The sequence below is a fragment of the Crinia signifera genome, chromosome 5 (assembly GCF_055691185.1).
Source record: "Crinia signifera chromosome 5, ASM5569118v1, whole genome shotgun sequence".
In the NCBI taxonomy this organism is placed as follows: Eukaryota; Metazoa; Chordata; class Amphibia; order Anura; family Myobatrachidae; genus Crinia; species Crinia signifera.
This window is the reverse complement of record NC_139221.1, coordinates 244,183,711-244,199,010: the sequence shown is the minus strand read 5'-3', so window position 1 is coordinate 244,199,010 and position 15,300 is coordinate 244,183,711. Positions and strand designations below refer to the sequence as shown.

Below are 15,300 nucleotides of genomic sequence, written 5' to 3'. Positions count from 1 at the left end.
CCAGTATAAAGTGTTAACCAAATTTGCTTTAGTTTCCAGACATAAATAACCACTTATTTAATGCTAACTAAACAAAAATGATATAAATGCACTAGTGTGCTGCTTTTGGTACAGTGTAAATATCGGGCTTTTCTTAACGGTTATGGCAGGGCTGGGCAACACCGGCCCTCCAGATGTTGATGAACTACACATCCCAGCATGCCTTGCATCAGTTTCAGCATGACCACATAGCAAAACTAATGCAAAGCATCCTGGGATGTGTAGTTCACCAACATCTGGAGGGCCGGTGTTGCCCAACCCTGGGTTATGGTATAAAACATCTACAGTGTCTAGGTCTACAATCATAAGGTCGACCACTAATGGTTGACAGTCACAAGGTCGCCAGGGTCTAAAGGTCGATATTCAAAAAGTCGACATGGAAAAAGGTTGACATGTTTTTAGGGTGTCTTTGTCGACCGGGACACTGTCTAAGTGTACCGCGTCCCCTCGCATGGCTCGCTGTGCTGGCCATGCTTCGGGCTTGGGACACTATTTTATACTACCTCCACGCCCTAGTGGATGGTAGGGCATGAAATACCGCCTGTCGGCACATGTCGGCTGAAAATTTTGTAAAAAAATGCATGTCGACCTCTTATCCATGTTGACCTTTTAACCCTGTCGATCTATTGCTTGTCGACCTTTAACCCCTGTTGACCTATTGTCTGTCGACATTTTGACCTTTTTACGGTCGACCATATGACTGTCTATCTTGAGTCATCCTATGATCCGTCCGGATAGCTTCTTTACTGGCTTCTGTAACGAAGAGCTAGCACTAGAAGTTTAAACCAGTGGTTGCCAAACTTTTTTGAATTACAGCGCCCTAGCGTTTCACAACTTTTTTTATCACAGCACCCCTAGGCCAACAGTTTTCAACTAAGAAATTTAGAGAAAAATATAAAATTAAGTGAATTGTGCTTATATATCATCCTGAGGTTCAATTATGTGGTGATGGACAGGATTCATTTCTGTTTGTCAGCATATTTTATGATTTGCAGCCACAAACACTGATTTTGCCTGTTAGATTGACCATAAATAATTTGAATTGGTCCTGGACCATCAATCCAAGGCACCCCCTGCAAGTAGTCTGGTAGCAGTTTAGGAACCACTGGCTTAAACAATTGTCTATCAATTGGTAAGTCTATTTATGGAATATTTTTATATAGACCCCTCCTCCCCCACATTATTGTTAAATGGGGAGAAAAATTGTTTTATAGTTGCTCCTCACACCACCCCACCTCAGAAGAAAGAAATGGGGTGAAATGTAATAGAATGAGAGATTCAGAAAGTGAGAGATTTGGTAAGAAATCTCCAGGTTTTTTAAAGCGGCAATCATTTACACTTCAAAATCAGACTGGTTTTGCAGTGTAAATGATTGGTGCTTTATAAAAACCTGGAGATTTCTTACCAAATCTCTCACTTTCTGAAACTTTCACCCTATTACATTTAGCCCCATGGGTGAAATGTAATAGGATGAGAGTTTCAGAAAGTGAGAGATTTTGGGAGAGTTTTCATTTTTTTTTTTTTTTTTTATCACTTACACTGCAAAACCAGGTGGATTCTGCCATGTAATTGATTGCTGCTTTAAAAAAACGGTAAAACCAAAATCTCTCACTTTCTGAAACTCTCACCCTATTACATTTGTCCCATGGTGTGCATTAATTGGTGAATATGCTAAATAGCAATGGATGTCCACACTACAATATACACATTGTCATTGTGCTGGTATAAACTACTGATTATTAAACCATTAATAAAAGACAAAGCTTACAAGTAAACTTGGGCTAAAGCAAAGTTGAAAACAAGTCAGCCATGTTTGCAGCTGCTTTGTGTGAATGGATCATACAGCATATGTATGTATGTATGTATTTGTGCAGTCACACCACCCATGTACACACACACACCTGGTACATAGCAGTTTCATTATCAGTGAGCACTTTAACCATCAACCATCCTTATTGCAAAATATCACTATGAAAGCAGACTTAATTTGTGTATGCAGAACTCTGCACAGTATGTCATTCTGCTGACATAAGTATTGTCTGTGTGCCAAAAATCTGTTCCCACTCAGGTATATCCTTTTACCTACAATATACAACTCTGCATTTCCTGTAGTTGTGTACTTAATTCTACAGCATGCACAAATCAAAACACTCACAATTTGTACACAAAATAAACTGCATTGGCTCCATGTGGCCGCTTCCAAAAGCCGCTGTTCCCGGCATCTTTAAGCAGGAAATTGGAAACTGTAATCTTATTCAAAGCCAATTCAGTTTCCTGTTGAAATATCTGAAGAAGCAATGCCGCCACTTGGCAAACTTACCCAGAGCTACAGTCTCTTCTACAAAGGGTGCATACACATTATGGGGTTTGTTTACTAAGATGGAAGTTATATTGAATATGGGATGTTGCCATGTAAATAAATAAAGTCCGTATTGATGTTTTCTTAATTTCTTTCATAATAGTGACTTTATATATATATATATATATATATATATATATATATATATATATTATATATAAATATAAATATGAATGTTGCTTTTTTATACTGGGCATGCATGCTAAAAAAATCTGTCCGGTCCCCTGGATATCAGCAGATCAGCCAGGAAATTGCAGCATGTGTGACACTCATTATGACCGAGCTGATGGTATATGTAAGAAAGATAGTAACATTGGAGATACAGCTTGTCCTATACACAGCAGGCGTTCTCCTTTTGGTAGCCAGCCTAAAATGGTGGGTAAATACCATGTGAAATATTCAAATATAATTTTATGGTAAAGATAATTTTGCAGGTGTACCTATAAATGAACTGGTCTTTTATACAAAATACTTGTTTTGGTGTTTGTTTTTAACAAACTCACATTAGTTTAATTAGATACTTCGTTATGACAGAAGAATAAATAAATAGAATGCTTACATTTTAATATTTCTATTTGTAAATGTATATACTGTTCATTACTATCTTTATAACCATTATTTAATGGAAACAAATAACACTTAACACATCTTAATTGAAAACAAATAAAAATGTACAAAAACATTGAACAGTTTTCTCTGCCTTTTTTTTCCACACATTAAACATATCATAAGTGTTCAAGATCAAAGTGTTTCCAGAGAATGGAATGTGGATTTGCCTGGGCTCCAGTGAACAGTTCTGCAAGTAATGAATATTAGAAAATTCTTCACTGTGAAAACTCAGTTAATGGAATAATCTTACATATGTCAGCATATTATTCTTGCTCTCCACCTAATAGACTATATTCCATTTTCTTCAGTATTTCTACATAATGCCTATCAACCAGTAAAATCACATGTTCATTACGTTCCCCAATTATTTATAGTATACATTTTTTTCTATATGTGTACAAGGGTGTGTGCAATATGTTTCTGGATGTGCAGTGCATAGGTATAGTAGACATAGGGGGCGGGGGAGGGGGTATTCATTTCCAACCGCTATTTCCACTCGGGCAAATTCAATGCTACCGTTTCCAACAGCATTGAAGGCAGATTTTGACAAAACGGATCCGACTTTAAAACAAGTTATATCTGTTTTGACGGAAACGGCTGAGGATTGTTGAATTCACGCCCGTATTTCGACACTCCGCAGCTGTTTTTGCTGACACGCCCACTTTCCAACACTTGACAGCCAGAACATTGAATTCCGGCTGTCGAGTTACAGTGAAGATGAGCGAAAACGACCTGGGATTCCAAATGTCGGGATGTTTCAACAGTTGGAATTCGGGATTGCATACTGCCCTTAATCTGACTGGTTGTGAACTGGTTGTTCTGACACAGAACTGTATACAGAGCCGGCCCTAGCCTAAATGACACCCTAAGCAAGATTTTGGCTGATGCCCCCTAGCACCACCACTAGTTCCGCCTCTGACCCTGATCCCCTTTCCCAGCACCATCAACCCTCATCATAGCAGTCAACATTTCGGTGCCCCTACCCCGCAATATTTTAAATAGAAACAGCGCACACATTCGGTGCGCAGCCCAAACAGGGGTGTGTTCTTGCTGGGAAGGGGCATGGCCACACAATAGTACCCCGAATTCAAATTATGCCACACAGTAGTGCAACTTTATTCACATTTAATCATGCAATGGTGTCCCATATACACGTTACATCACACAGTAGTACCACTTTACCTTATATACATTACGCCTCACATTATTCACATTATACCCTTAGAAAAAAATCCTGAGAAAATATTGTATTTTAAGCACCTCCATGGCCACACTGCAACCCAGCACAAAGCAGTGTGAAGGAGGAGAAGAGCTGCAGCTGCTGCTGTCACTTAAGGGGCCCTTCCATCAGACTTTGGCCTGGGTAATTTGTACCCCCTACCCCTTTCTCTCGGCACCCCTGCCCATTATGGTTATAAGGACATTAATAATGTGTGTCATGTGTAAGGGGCATTACTGTGTGGTATTATTAATACCACACAGTAATGCCCCTTATACATGACACACATTATTAATGTCCTTATAACCATAATGCCCCTTACACATTATGCCAACCTTTATTAATGCCCTTCATACACATAATGACACACATAATGCCCCTTACACATATGTTGCACATTGTTAATGCCCTTATACACATGACACACATAATGCCTGTTACACATGTGTCACACATTTTTAATGCATTTATACACGACACACATAATGCCCCTTACACATATGCCGAACACTATTGCACAACCAACCCACCCGCAGACAGCACTCGCACAGCTGCTAACACTGTGACCTCTGCCTCCGCTTGGATACAGATGTTTCCTCATACTCAATAGGTTGAGTATTCAACCTATTGAGGTCTTGACTCAATAGGTCATGCAGCTCCTGGCCACTGCTAATGTTGGGTGCCTTTTTTGCTGAAAATTCGTCTTATTTGCATTGTTATGACCACCACACACAAGGAGCTTCCAGTGATTAAAATGATATGCGGCATGCCTATATTATGTGTGCGACTGTGGCTGTACCTGCATACGGAATGCTACTTTACAGTGATTTCCATGAATACACTATTTCATATGCAGATACAGCCTCACTCACACACAGAATATAGGCATGTTGCATATCATTTTAATCAGTAGAAGCTGCTGATGCCCCTAGTTTGCCTATGCCTAAGGTCGGCTCTGACTGTATATAAGCAGCACTGCACACTGAACAAGTCTGCATATACAGTAAGTTCCTTTGCTATAAAGCTCAAAAGAGGACAGTGAAGAGCCATGTTTATCTAGAACTACAAGAATGGTCTGCAACAGCAGGACAGTTTTGACCATCTGCAAGCTGTTTCTTTGGCCAACCTGTGTCGGCAATCACCGAGGAGATCATTGCTGCTGTGTGGGTCATAGTTAAGTTGGACGCTACAGTACCAAGAGAAGGAGTAAGACATCTCTTTGGTATCCGCAAACTCACAAAATTAACCTGCACCAGCTTCACAATATTCATTTTAAGACCCTCTTCACCTTATGTACAGTAATATACTCAGAAGAAATACTCCTCTATGATTCTCGAATGGAAGTGCTACCCACTACTTATAAACTGACCTAAAACACCCAACAAGAAAAAGGAAGTACCTTTGTGAGAGCACTGAGGACCATTGGTTCTCTGTGCACCCATAACAGTGCTTACTTTTTCTTGTTGGGTGTTTTACCTTTTTGGCATTCATCCACTTGATACTATACTATCGATGTGCTCACACTGAATTTTGCTTAAGTGAGAACACTCCTGTAGTGATATCTTCAGTCTAGAGCTATCTATACATCTCCATACAGTGGCTGCAACAGAACTTGCATCCACTGCGGTACAGAGTTGTCACTTCCTGATTATGCTTTGCAGAGACACATTCTTCAACAAATGTTGGGGTCTATCTACTAAGACTTGGTATCGACAAAGAGGAGGGAGATAAAGAATTAACGGTACTTGTTTCCTAGCACCGCCCCACGATATTCAGTCGTACGGAAGTCGTACGGCATCGCATCGTGTGCCATATGCCGGCATGTGATGCAATTTTAAATTGTATAAGCACCCTATACAATTTTTAATTGTATAAGTACCCTAATGGGTGCTTACAATGTTAAATGCACCCCACTATCAACACCAACCCGAAGCGTGGCGAGCGATGCGAGCCCGTGAGGGGCGGCGGTACGCGTCCTCCGACCTTTTCATACACCCACTATCCACGTTGGCGTGGAGTTGATTTTATATAGTGTGGCGAGCCACCGAGCCCAAAGCGTGGCGAGCCCTGCAAGGGTACGCGTATCACTTTACATGTATTCCGCGTCCCCTCGCGGGGCACGCTGCGCACGCTGCGCACGCCACGCTTCGGGCTCGGTGGCTCGCTGCGCTCGCCACACTATATAGAATCATCTCCACGCCGATGTGGATAGTGGGGGTATGAAAAGGTCGTAGGACGCGTACTGCCGACCCTCGGTTGGTGTACCGCTTCGGGTTGGCGTTGATAGTACGGGTGGCGTGGGGGTGCTTTTTACAATTATTTATCTTATAGGGGGCACATTTAAAATTGAAAACACCCATTATGGTGCTTATACAATTTTAATTCGTATACCATTGTATATGGCATATTTAATGTAAATTTAAAATTGTATAACATCGGCTGCCATCGCGTAACATCGCATCGCATACCATTGTATGCCTTATGGTACGCAATGCGATGCGATGGGCGCCGTGCTAGGAAACAAGTACCGAATCAACTAACCAGCTCTAAATGTCATTTTTCAAGCATAACCTGTAACATGGCAGTTAGGAACTGATTAGTTGATACTTTATCTCTATCCACTTTGTCTCTCCAAGGCTTAGTACATAGGAAACTTTGCTTGTTACAACTTAATCTGGTGAATGAGAAGTGAGAGCTTCGTGCAATACTGTACATCACAGAAGAATTAGGAAAGGGACTTTGGGCCAAATGTAATAGGGTGTCAGAATCCGAAAGTGAGAGATTTTGGGAAAGTTTTGGGTCATTTTTTTTTAAAGAGACAATCATGTACACTGAAAAACCAGATTGATTTTGCCATGTAATTGGTTGCCGCTTTAAAAAAAAATGCGAAAACTCACCCAAAATCTCTCACTTTCTGATTATCACACCCTATTACATTTGGCCCTGTATCTTGGCTAATTTTTCTATGAATCCCTTAGAAAAAAAATTCCCTATATTCAAAGTTCGTATAGAAAATATATAATAAAATCTAAAAGTACAAAGAAGTACAATAAAAAAAAAACAGAAGGAAACTAGCAGAGAAACAATAACTACAATTGCTGGCTTTCCTTTCAATCAATTACCTGTGGTGTATTTGCTAAGTGGACACCTTTCTATCTGCAAGATCTAATATTAAATGTAAGGAGTGGATTGCATTTAATATTACGTCCTCTTAAATCCTCTTTCCAGAAGCACCAGCCATTAGTGGCCAGGTTGACATTCATAATGCCTACACAAATGACATACCCTATCCCCACAGCCTAACCATCCCTGTGAAACCTAAACTTAATTGTCAGCATTCTGCACACTTTTCTGCATTGTAACTGGTATATGGGGTCGGCCCTAGGGCTATCTTAACTTTATTGTAGGCCTTGGGCAAAGCAATGCACTGGGGCCTCTACCCACCCATTAAAGGGAATAAATACATTTTAAAAGAAATAACACCCATCAAGAGGTACAGTGCCACCTCTCTACAAGCTTCCATACACTGAATGACAACCATTGAAGTACAGGTTCTCCCCATCAGTCACAGACCAATAATAATGAATCTTCAATGGGGCATTCCCCCACCTTCACTCTCGCAGTAGGAGGACTGGATTAGTGCAGCCGCAGCAGCCTCCCCAGATACTTGTAGCCCAGCTGGCTGCAAGCTGACAAGCAAAGAGTGGGCATGGACCCATACTCCTCTATGATTCTCGAATGGAAGTGCTACCCACTACTTATAAACTGACCTAAAACACCCAACAAGAAAAAGGAAGTACCTTTGTGAGTGCACTGAGGACCATTGGTTCTCTGTGCACCATAACAGTGCTTACTTTTTCTTGTTGGGTGTTTTACCTTTTTGGGATTCATCCACTTGATACTATACTATCGATGTGCTCACACTGAATTTTGCTTAAGTGAGAACACTCCTGTAGTGATATCTTCAGTCTAGAGCTATCTATACATCTCCATACAGTGGCTGCAACAGAACTTGCATCCACTGCGGTACAGAGTTGTCACTTCCTGATTATGCTTTGCAGAGACACATTCTTCAACAAATGTTGGGGTCTATCTACTAAGACTTGGTATCGACAAAGAGGAGGGAGATAAAGAATTAACGGTACTTGTTTCCTAGCACCGCCCCACGATATTCAGTCGTACGGAAGTCGTACGGCATCGCATCGTGTGCCATATGCCGGCATGTGATGCAATTTTAAATTGTATAAGCACCCTATACAATTTTTAATTGTATAAGCACCCTAATGGGTGCTTACAATGTTAAATGCACCCCCACTATCAATGCTAACCCGAAGTGTGGCGAGCAATGCGAGCCCGCGAAGGGGGGGCGGTACGCGTCCTCCAACCTTTTCATACACCCACTATCCACGTTGGCGTGGAGTTGATTTTATATAGTGTGGCGAGCCACCGAGCCCAAAAGCGTGGTGAGCCCCGCAAGGGGACGCATATCACTTTACATGTATTCCGCGTCCCCTCGCGGGGCACGCTGCGCTCGCCACGCTTCGGGCTCGGTGGCTCGCTGCGCTTGCCACACTATATAGAATCAACTCCACGCCGATGTGGATAGTGGGGGTATGAAAAGGTCGTAGCACGCGTACTGCCGACCCTCGGTTGGCGTACCGCTTCGGGTTGGCGTTGATAGTACGGGTGGCGTGGGGGTGCTTTTTACAATTATTTATCTTATAGGGGGCACATTTAAAAACACCCATTATGGTGCTTATACAATTTTAATTCGTATACCATTGTATATGGCATATTTAATGTAAATTTAAAATTGTATAACATCGGCTGCCGAACTTCCGGTGGGCGGGGCATCTAGCATGGCCGCTTTTTAGCAGAGCTCCGGCCAGAGGTCCCTGAATCCAACGACATCCACTGATTTACAACCCCCAAACAGGGCTTATATTGCATCTACCACCTGCAGAACACCAAGGGGATTCTTTTGAGACCTTTCTGGGCCGGAGGACAGATTATATCACCGGGGTCCGGCCATCGACACGGATGGCCTGCATGGCGCCCAAACCAACGTGAAGCAGACGCCACACCAACACAGAGGGAAAAGGAGCCTGAACAGCGGCTATCCATCCTCTACCCCTGCTACCAATACTGCAGAAGACCCTACCTGGGTGAACGAAGGATCGGAGGTCCAGGAGACCTGACCCGCGGCTGCACCAGACGGCGAGACGCCGATTGGCGGGAACAAGCGCCCAAACGAACCCGGCGCCGACAGTGACGTCCGCAGGACAGAGCGGACGGAGAGCGGAGAGACGAAGCTGGAGACCCGCTATCCGGCTTGACGGGAGACACAGCGTGTGCAGCGGTGTCCGGAGCCCACGACGGAAGAGGGTGAGTGACGACCGCGCGACCGCTCAGAGGACCAGGCGGGAAGACAACTACATCCCAAGCAGAGGGAGACTCGGAAGACGCCCGCAGACCAGAGGCTCTTCTGACCTACGCGACCGCCGACGGCGCTGAGAGAGGGACACACGGGATGACGCAGGGGAGAAGCGGTGTGTGCCCAGCGCGGAGGAGATCCGGTGAGGAGACCTGCCTAGCTTCAAACCGGCGGTGAGTTGGATCCCCCTGGGAGACTGGCTGGCTGACAACACCTGCGCCCTGAGGTGAGACTGCCACCCCATCCTGGGGTTAAAACACCGGGGAAGCCTGCTCCTGCCCCCACCCTGCCAGGAATATCGCCAAACCATACCCCACCCTCCCCCCAGCAGTTGCTATCCTTCTCCCCCCAGGCAAAGACATACGTGGAGGCTACTTGGAGCATACATCCTTGGACCCCAAGCCTCCACACCCTGGTTAAACTACAACTACCTGCCTCTCACCCCCCCTGGGCGTATTCCTAGACTCTCTGTTATCACCAACTTTTACAAGTGATATAAACTGCCCAGTTCCTGAACACTGATCCCACTCTATCTGGGAAGAGCCCATGTAACATATCCGCCCCACTGATGCTCCCCAAATACATCTGACTGACTGAGTTAACCTCTAGACACATCTAAAACTCAATACACCGTCGGTGTTGGACATTTCTCTACAAGATTTACATCTTTAAGGCAATACAGATCCATAACAGGCTGATACACGAACTCAGAGACTTACACTGCCCCCTGGTGACGCCTGTGGACCACACTCCCCCATACCAACTGTGTTCCCCTGACACACGGCTGGATCCTGAGGATATATAATCTGCTATCCAAGAGCTACTTCAGCCTGTGAATTCTCCCACGAACCACACCTGATATTTGTAATATAGCTGGATAATAATTGCCGACTGCATGACATATTTCAGCATTGTGTAGCTATATATGTTACAATCTTTATTGCTCTATTTTCAGGTTCATTGTCTCATATATATGCCTAGAGCAAATATTCCATACACTTCTAAGCTACAACACATTGCTCTAAACAATATTATAAGGTTTGAGTGACACCTAGTGGAGAGGAAGTTTATTGCAAGAACTGGTTTCTTTTAGACAAGGAATAGCAAGATTTAACATCACACTCAGAACTTCACTCAGAATTTAATTGCTGAAGAAGCAAAAAATCATATGTTAACCAGATATGATGTTACAATAGTCCGCATCAATGACTCCACACATCTTTTACTCAGAATTTAAAATGCTGGAAAAGCGAGAATGATTCTGGCTCATTAATGTCACTCTAGCCCGAACTTACACCGTGCTTAGCTAACCTCCTACCCTTGTCGCTTAGTAAAACAAAGCCCATTCAGTGTGACACAGGTACCACATTCCCATACAATCCATGCATACAGGGCATGGATAAATTTATTGGGAAAAACATGCCTCCTAAAAACGCAAACACAACCACCAAAGCAGGGAAAAACAAAACCATGCCTCAAAGATCAGACCCCTCATCCCCTAGTAGTGTTGCAGGTGATAACCTTGAAATACTCGAGGACAGACCATCTGGTTTGACGGCCAGAGACATATCTGACTTTATGATGCCTCTCATCGACCAGAGATTTAGTAGCCTGCAGTCTAGTGTGGATGCAGGGCTGGCACGAATTGAAGCTAATGCCTCCCGTATTGTTGCCCTGGAATCTAGGGTTAGTGATGTAGAGGATGAACTACAAAAATGCTGTGATGAGACGACCACCCAAGAGGGGGCCATCCAGCAATTGCAGGAAAAACTTGAAGAATTAGAAAACAGATCACGCAGAAATAATCTCCGCTTTGTAGGTATCCCTGAATCTGTAACAGGGGCAACCCTCCTCACCTACCTCAGCGAGGAACTGCCTAGAGCCCTAGGTATTCTAGAAAGCATTGAATTGCCACATATAGAGAGAGCACACAGGTTAGGCGTAGCAAGGGACGGCCAACCCACTCGAGCCCGACCGGTCATAGCCCGATACTTAGACTATAGAGCAAAGGAGGCCATCCTGGCAGCATACAGACGAGCTAGGGAGCTAAGGGTAGGAGATGACAAGATCCTAATTTTTCAGGATTTCTCGGTGGCGGTCTCACAAAAGAGAAAAGAGTTCTCTGGTATATGCACCCACCTGCACAAGCAGGGAGTGCGGTTTGCCCTCCTATATCCATCTAAATTACGGGTAATGGAGAACGGCACTCCACTATTCTTCACAGACCCCGAGGAAGCAAAGAGACACTTCATGTCTGATACCTCACCAAGGAGGTCACCCAATAGATGACGCATCCGCTTACCACAAGCACTTAAACACTATAATGATACGTTCCCGGGCGGGAGTGACATAATAGTATAATGTTATTACACACATTGTTCCTTCTAATTGTTATTAAGTTGTTAGATTATTGTTGGAAGAATTCAAGTGCGTGCCCCCACAAACAGGAGGCGCCCACACCTGAATTTTATTGGTTTTGGAAAATGTTTGAAAATGTTGAATTAGGACATTCAATGTGCATTAATGTTCATTTCGTTTGCAATTACCATATAAGTTTAATACTAACGCAAAAAGAAAAATTAACACTGTATCTTTCTACTTATTTTTGTAGTAGTGTTCTCAGTGAATATGGTCCTCCATATCTGAACGAGAGACCCCGAGATCTGTCCTTAGCCGCATGTATTGCTTTGAAAAGGCTCGGCGGAATATCCTCAAAGTGGGTGAGTAGCCATGCCGTCCATTGATTGCCAGCCAAAATTGCCACCTAAACCACTGACCATAATTTCCTGGAATGTAAACGGACTACACAACCCTGTTAAAAGAAAAAGAGTCTTAACGCGGCTCAAACGCCTCAACCCAGATGTGATATTCCTACAGGAAACACACTGGGCCTCAGATGAAACAAATACCCTAAAAGCCCCGTGGCTAGGCCAATGCCACTCAGCCTCCTTTCACAGAAAAACAAGAGGCGTGGCGATACTATTCCAAAAAAATCTCCCAGTATCCATTCTTTCAGAAACCCTAGATCCTGAGGGCCGCTACATAATCCTGGACATTGAAATATACAACACCAAATACACACTAGTGAACATATATGCCCCGAACACTAACACACACACATACATCCAAGACCTGAAACACTTAATACAATCTAGAACAAATTACCCACTGATAATAGGAGGGGACTTTAATATGGTAGAATACCCCCTAATAGACAGATCTCCCACCACACCTAGAACCTCTGATTACCAGAGTAGATACCTAATATCACTAAGAGCTACCTTAGGCCTCACCGACCCATGGAGACTGTTGAACCCCACGGACAGGACGCACACACACCTCTCAATGGTCCATAGATCATCATCACGTATAGATAGACTCCTAGTAGCAGACGAACTAATGACCGAGATCACCAGGGCCGACATTTACGATATTTTAATATCGGATCACGCCCCAGTCATGATAGCCCTTAACCACGCATTTATGCACCAAACCGACTATATATGGCGATTCCCATCCTACTTGTCGGCCTCTGAGGATTTCAAATCATATCTGATCTATAACTGGACCAATTACATAGACGAAAACCTTGACTACTGGGATAAACCAGAACTCTTTTGGGATGCATCTAAGGCCGTAATGCGAGGCCATATCATAGGATATCATGTTTCTAAAAAGAAAAAAGAAGCCAGATTAAAACATAACCAATTAAATAATACTATGAAAGAGGCGTTCCAAGCCTATACCACTAACCCCTCAGATACCACCCTTCAAACATATAAAACAGCGAGGCAACTATTCGAGACATATCTAGCTACCCAAGCAAAACATGCGTTAGACTACACCAGACACAGATACTACAGATGGGGAGGCAAAGCTGGAAAACTATTGGCAATGATCTCAAAACCTCCCAAAAAACGCAATATTATTACCATGCTAAAGCATCCAATTACCAAAGCAAACATAACAAAATCAACTGAGATCGCCTCACAATTTCAAATATATTTTGAAAAACTCTTTGCCTCACCATCTGAAAGTACAACCACACAAGAAACACCCTTTTCAAACGAAGCTCTACCCCCAATTACCCCAGAGCAACAATCAGCCCTAACAGGAAACATAACTCCTGAAGAAATCAACACAGTAATTTCCAAACTCCCACATGGTAAGTCCCCAGGGCCTGATGGCTTTACGGGAGACTATTATCGCATACTACAAACCCACATCACACCATCCCTTCTAGAACTATACCAAAAAATATATAAGGATGGGATCGCATCCCCTATCTTTAATGAAGCTTTCATCACACTACTCCCCAAACCAGACAGAGACCCTACCCTAACATCCTCATATAGGCCCTTATTCTGATCGGTGCGGAAATTCCCGCATGCGGACGGACCGCCGATGTTGATCGTCTGCGCATGTGCAGAGGTCACTCTGCGCATGTGCAGGCGATTTCGCCGCACGGATTCTTTATACGCCGCACAGGGGGCGTAGAGGGGCGTGAGGGGCTACTTAGCCTCATTACCCTATGCATACGCCCCCCGTTTCATGGGCGTTCCCATGCAAACGCGGGGCGTATGCATGGTAATGAGGCCGTGACGCGTGGGTACGGGGCGGGCATCTGACATCGCCGGATGTCAGCTGCCCGCCCCCATACATGATTTCACACGGACAAGTGTCCGTGTGGTCTTGTGTTGCGGGACCTGGTGGAGCGTGCGGCCCTGCATTCGATGTTCGGCGACCATCGAATGCAGGGGCTGCTCCCACCATGGAGGAGGCGTATCCCCGTACAATTTCATGCGGATCGCCACATATCCGCATACGGACGGCAGGTGGCGATCCGTATGGAAGGCGGGGATTCGCCTGCACGGTTGCGGCCGCATATTCTGATCGGGCCGCACCGATCAGAATAAGGGCCATAGACCCATAAGTCTACTAAATGTAGATTATAAAATCTTGACAAAGATAATAGCAATACGCCTACAAAATATCCTCCCGGACATCCTCACTTCTTCACAAACAGGCTTTGTAAGAAATAGACATTCTGTCAGAGCGGTGCGTGCAGCCTTGGCAGCGGTCATAGCATCACACAACTCACCCAACACCCAAAACATGCTTCTAAGTTTGGATGCGAACAAGGCATTCGATATGATCCTTTGGCCACACTTGTTTAATGTCCTAGAGAAAAGAGCATTCGACCCGGACTTCATTAAACTCATTCGGACAATATACCACAACCCCTCAGCTTCACTATTAGTAAACGGATCAAAAGGCCCACGCTTCTACCTAGAAAAAGGAACTAGACAAGGATGCCCCTTATCGCCACTTTTATTTAATATAGCGCTAGACCCCATCTTAAGAACATTAGAAAATTGTCCAGAATTCAGAGGAATAAAAATAGGCAACCAAGAATTGAAATTATCAGCTTTCGCAGATGATATACTTCTTTACATAGCCGACCCCGAACACACCCTACCTATAATCTTAGACAAATTATCCTCCCTAGGACAGGTGACTGGCTTTAGCATAAACACAGATAAATCAGCAGCCCTACCCTTATATGGACCAAGAACACCCCCCCCCCCCCCCCGTGGGCACAGCAATACAAATTAAAATGGCAAACCACACAGATCCCTT

The 15,300-nt window shown here is 44.0% G+C and overlaps 1 protein-coding gene across 1 annotated transcript in view; it reads right to left on the bottom strand.

Moving 5' to 3' along the window:
* The window catches only part of PP2D1 (protein phosphatase 2C like domain containing 1), a 28,021-nt gene that overhangs the window by 832 nt on the left and 11,889 nt on the right, over positions 1-15,300 (bottom strand). The window lies entirely within an intron of this gene.